The sequence below is a fragment of the Bidens hawaiensis genome, unplaced genomic scaffold, assembly GCF_021521415.1.
Source record: "Bidens hawaiensis isolate Kalapana, Puna unplaced genomic scaffold, B.hawaiensis_p1.1 tig00001433_1, whole genome shotgun sequence".
Lineage (NCBI taxonomy): Eukaryota > Viridiplantae > Streptophyta > Magnoliopsida > Asterales > Asteraceae > Bidens > Bidens hawaiensis.
The window spans coordinates 380,317-386,316 of record NW_027491080.1 but is presented as its reverse complement, the minus strand read 5'-3'; positions in this window follow the sequence as shown (position 1 = coordinate 386,316).

The window sequence follows — 6,000 nt, the reverse complement described above, 5'->3', positions numbered from 1 at the left end:
ATTTATTGGATTTTTCGTTTAACGGGAATTGCAAATAACATTCTGTTGCGCATTAATTTGACTGTTATGAGTTTGCTGTAATGATTTGATGATTGTGAGAAAACTATGTGGAATAAAAATATAATAAAATATGTTCTGGAAACCTAAGACATATATGCTTCTGTGATGATTTTTGGTAAATTAATTGAGATGCTATGATCGGTGGAATAGTACAATCTTTTAAGTAGAATTTCTGTCACGGTGAAACTAGCTGCTGAGTTTTGTGAAAATGCATGAAATATGATACTTGATAATTTATTATCGTGTTTTGACCAAATTGCCCTTGAGGGGAATGATTGCAAGATAATTGTCGTGTTTTGACTAAAATGCCCTTGCGGGGAATAACTGCTAATTGATTGTCATAATTTGACCAAATTGCCCTTATGGGGAATAATGGCTAGTTAATTGTCATGATTTGACCAAAATGCCCTTACGGGGAATAATTGCTAGTGATGTACTTTATGAATACATGACACGTATATGATTGCTTACACATGTAATGTGTCACAAATACACTTGTTAAAGTCACACACGATTCACAAACGAAACACGAAACATGTTATGTGCATAGGTATTATGTGCCGGGTCTAGAGACTCGATAATATTCCGACACTTAGAAAAATCTCTTTGTTGTTTTAGAACGCTAGAGAGAGTTTTTCTGTGACGCGCATCTTGGTGATTTAATTTGGGAAATTCTTCGCAAACAGTGAGTTTCACTTACCCCTTTTAAACTGTTTTAAACGCTTTTCACTTGGGGGAGATAACGTACTCCGATAAACGCATTTAAGATTTTGTTAGTAAATTATATATCACTTGTAAAGGCTAAGTGGCAAACGAAACATTTGAAGTCCTACACATCGAACCGGTTAATATTTGGAATAGCGAGTCACTGTTGAGTAGTACTACTGGGTTTGACAAACCCCACCCAACGCTAAACTCGACTGGAAGTCGAGCGGGTGTAATTTTGGCTAACACGTACCATGGTCTGGAGGACCTGGTGACAAGGCACTTGATAAACAGTCAGCTTCGGTGTCGAACACTTAGTAATACTTGCTTTATAGGCTAGCTACCTATAGATATATAATTGACATAACACTATCTGGTAACGCAAAACGCTGTAACGCAAAACGCTGTAACGCAAAACGCTTAACGCAACACGCTGAACGCAAACGCTAAACATTTATTTTTATATAACTTGTGAACTCACCAACCTTGTGTTGACACTTTTAGTATGTTATTCTCAGGTAGCCAAGGCGGGCGCGCGGTTTAGGAACATGCATTGCTTGAAAAAAACTTTTAACTATGCAAACTTACTTTTAACTGTTATCATTGGTTTTAAATCGTCATGCGTGACGTAACATTGTTTTCTATGGTTTTACGCTTCCGCATTAAATTACTCGTAAACGTTTTTCATGGTTTTGAAACTTTGTTTTATGGTTTGATTATAACTGATGATTCCGATCCTGTTAGTTCACACCCTCTGACGGTAAAACTCCGTTAGTGGATTTTGAGGGTGTGACAAATAGAAACAAACATGATCAAATTAGAACAATCTAACCAATTTGAATGAATAATCTTTGATATTAATGACTTCTTCAAAGAGCTTAATATCCTTGATCTTCAAAAGGTTGATGGATGGGATAATTCTCTTATTAATGGCTGTGAAAGGAGGTGGTTGAAGAGAGTTTAGTGTTCTTGAAGGTGTATATGGTATGCATTCAATGAAGAATGGCAAGGTATTTATAGGCTGATATGGGGATCTCAACACGGGCGGTGTTGAGTTGTGCATGATCGTGTTGATCATTTTGTCTTATTGTATTTAATGCTCGTTGTCAGATGGTACAACAGGAGATAGAGCACGGCCGTATTGACCTCTGGACACGGTTGTGGTGAGCCTGGAAGTGTTCATTTTTGTCTTTTCTCTTGTACTATCAACATGGGCGTGTTGAGGGTCAACATGGCCATGCTGAGCTTCAGAATCTTATATTTTATCTTTTCCTCTTGTACTTTCAACATGGAGTGCGTTGGTGTCAACATGGCCATGTTGTGACTTTTGAATTTTGTCTTTTCTTCGTATGTTATTGACATGGTCGTGCTTTGCTTCACCATAGGGTGTGTTGAGTCTGTTTTCACAGTATTTCTCCGCTTTTTTAGTATATCAGCTCGTTTTATTCTTTAAAGTTATATTTACCTAGAAATAGAAATTATAAACATTCTTTGTTATTTATTCTATTATACTTGCCTATATTACACTTATTTGGAGATATTTTAGTGTTGAAAAGATGTATAAATTTATATACATCAGTTCCATTGATCGAAACTTTATTATACGAATCCAAGTCTCAGCCTGAACAAGATGAGACTGTGTGCCATCGTGTAATGTGACATTCGTCAATTTCGGGTTATTTTATACTTGTATTCTTAATGTAAACCCGACCCGTTTCGTATCCCGAACCTTTCAATATTATCAAAATGGTGAATTTTATGTTACATATTTGTTTTATAGTTGTCGGATAAAAAAAACACCCTTTTCGGTTCTTAAAATGCCCCGAAAACGCTCAAAACGAACTCCAGGGACTAAAACTACCAAAATGGAGACTTGAAAGACCCATTTGTAGTTTTGTGCTTTCTTGGGTCTATAACCAACCCATTTTCATGCAACACCCTTTATGAAAGACCCATTCAGCTTACCCTATATATACACCCATCTTCTTTATTTGTGCTTGCTCATTTCCTAATTTCTCTCTCAAATTCTTGAATTCTAAGGTTGTTCTTCATAGTTTGACTCTCAAGGTCAAACTAAGCTAATCTTTCATTTTAACTAACTTCTTGATACTTAAAGCTTGATGTTACAACATATACAACATATATATAATATACACTCCTTGTTTACCTTCGGTCTTTCATTTCTCCGGTCTCGGCCGGTTGAAATGTCGGGCTAGTAAGGCAAGGTTACATGGAGGACTTTGTACTCCTTGTTTATATATTTAACAAATGTAACCATATAACTTGTTATACTTGCTTAAATTCTACATATTTTAGTTTATTGTTCATATTTTCAAGTTCCATGGTATTGGGTATGTGGTGACTAGCCTCGGTTTCATCCTGAGTTGAGAACCGAACCAAAAACCGAACTTTCGTTTAAAAGCTTTATTGTTAACTTTTTGAATGTAAAACTTGAGTTTTATTACTTATAAGTTATTTTACAAGTTCCATGGTAATTGGGTATGTGGTAACCATCCTCGGTCTTATTCCGAGTCAAGGACCGAACCAAAAACCGAACTAAACCGAGTTCACTCGCTTAAGACACACAAGTGTGTTTTTAGCCACCAAAACTAATATTTTTCTTCAAGATTATATTTTAAATCAATTTTAGTTAATTTCTAAACATACTTGGCATGTCGGTAACCAACTTGATCTTATAACAAGTTCGGACCGATAAAGTCGTCTACTCGCTTAACGAACGTTAAGGTTCTTCACAATAGAACTACATACTTGGTTAAGTCTATTTTGATTTTATTGAGTTATCTCATAACATTTATTATTTTGGGAAGTTAACTTTGAGCTTGGTCAATTATCAAGTATCGAACCGACAAACCCGAACACTCGTTTAAACCTCATTTTGGTATTCTTATAACCAAGGGTTTGCAATATTGCATTTTAACCCACATTATTACTTAACATAGGTTGAGTAAAAAAAACTAATGAATAGAATACCGAGACCCGGTTTCGAGTAAACTTATTTTACAAAACTCGTTTATTTAATTTCTCAAATATTTATATTTTAAACCCTAAACTTTATTTATTTACTTTATTTGTCATGTATTTTATTTTAAACTCTTCCAAGACTACCTACTAACACAAGACTCGTTTAATATAGGCCTTGCTCGTTAAACCGATCTCTCCAATTATTCACGACACTATTTTTCAAGTTACTTGTTAATGTGAGTACTTTTTCATTCCCCGTTTTCATCTTTCGTTTTGGGGTGGCATTGCATACTTATTCAAATTCAAATGATTTATACTTGAGTCTTAAACCACAACACTTATTATATATGTTTACTTAAATAAATGCTCGATTTGGTGTTATATGCTTTACATGATTATGTGCAAATTCTTGAATGCTAAGGCGGGTAGCCTCATCAAAGTATGATCATACGTTAAATCCGAGTATATATGGTATCCCCATATAGAAAGGTGTCGTTAATGTATTCTTATTGACGATTTCATTTTTGTCGTCAATGTATTCTTATTGACAGTTCGTCAATGTATTATACCTAAGTGGTTGATGATTTTAGTCTCATGATAAACAAATGCATGATTTACGACTCAGTTTAGAGGTTGTGGTAGTTAGTCTATCTAAAAAAGTTAATATGATAATTGATAAAATTATAAGATGGTATAACTACAACTTAGCTTTGGTCTTATCAATTGAAGTACATGTATGATCTAAGTTATATGCTAAGCATTTTGGTTCTTGGAGTTGCGAAACACTAGTGCAAAAATACCGTTAGTTTCAGGGAATAAAAGCATAACGGGTGAGCAAACAATCTTGGCACAAACCAAATAGCTATAATTTTTAAACTCTGTCACACTTCTTATCACTAAATTGAGGCTCCTGTTGAATTCAACACCATTATCGCTTTATCAGTCGTGACGGTGATGCAGCACAGCTGAAGGTGATGGTAAATGGGTGATCAAGTTTAATAGTTGCTAATGTTGTTGTGAAACTATTTTAATACTTTAATGGTTGTTAATTCTAGCCGATGTTGTCAACACAACGTACTCAAACTGCAAGTTTTTTCAATCGTTAACAAATATAATATTAAGACCAAAAAATTGCTTTTTGAAAATCGTTCCTTTCCGAGGGTTATTTATTTATTTATTTATTTGGGTTTTAATTTAGATCTATCATTTGGGTTCAGGGCAGGCCCAAAATATGAAATTGGGTCTAGATCATTTTGTTAACAATTAACTGATTATTATAAAATTAGACTAAAATGGTTGAGTAGCGCTATATATTAAATTAAATACTTATAAACTACATAAAATTCAAAACTAAAAATGAAAACCCATAAAATCCATTCAGTTTTTTCCATTATATTCACAGGCAAACCGAACGGAAAATTTGATTTTTACAAAACAATTAATCCAAACTGTCAAATTTTGTTTGGGTTTGGTTCTTTCTGCTCGTTTTCTTTTTCCATTTTTTAGTTAATGGATCAGTTTTTTAGTTTCATGCACACAAATAGTTAACACATCGACACATCTACTTGGTTATCAAAAAGGTCAGATTATAGTCGGCCTAACCAATTTCATCATCATCATCATCATCGTACTCAGTATATCCCACCAATAGCAATGCTATGGTAGGGTCTGAGGAGGGTAAGATGTAGACAGTCTTACCTCTATCCCATAGGGATAGAGAGGCTGCTTTCGGTGAGACCCCCGGCTCGATAGTAGTTTTGCATCAAACCTTGGACATAAGGCACATAGCACTCAATCATCAGGGACACCGGCTGATTGGTGCATGTGCCCTTGTCTTTCGGCTATCAACGCCACCACATGATGCCTGATTAACCTTCCGCCACTTTTAACGTTATTTTCACGAGATTAGTAAAATAACGTCAAAATTAGTGCACTTTTACTTTTGCCCACCCGAGGGTTCACACATATATACATTATATGCGCGCACCGCAAGCAGGGCGTACAATCCGCTTAATAAATTGGTTAAAAGGGTTTGAGATTTTGAGATTTTGAAAGAAATTGACCAATTTCACTTTTCCATAATATTGGTTAGTCAAGTAGTCATACAATCCGCTTAATAAACACATCATGTTCAGGGTTTGAGATTTTGAAAGAAATTGAAAACCTGTAACCAGGCCCACCCTGGCCCAAATAAAAATAATAGCATTAAAAAGTTTTAATACTCTCCGTCTTCGAAAAACCTGTCATCGAGTT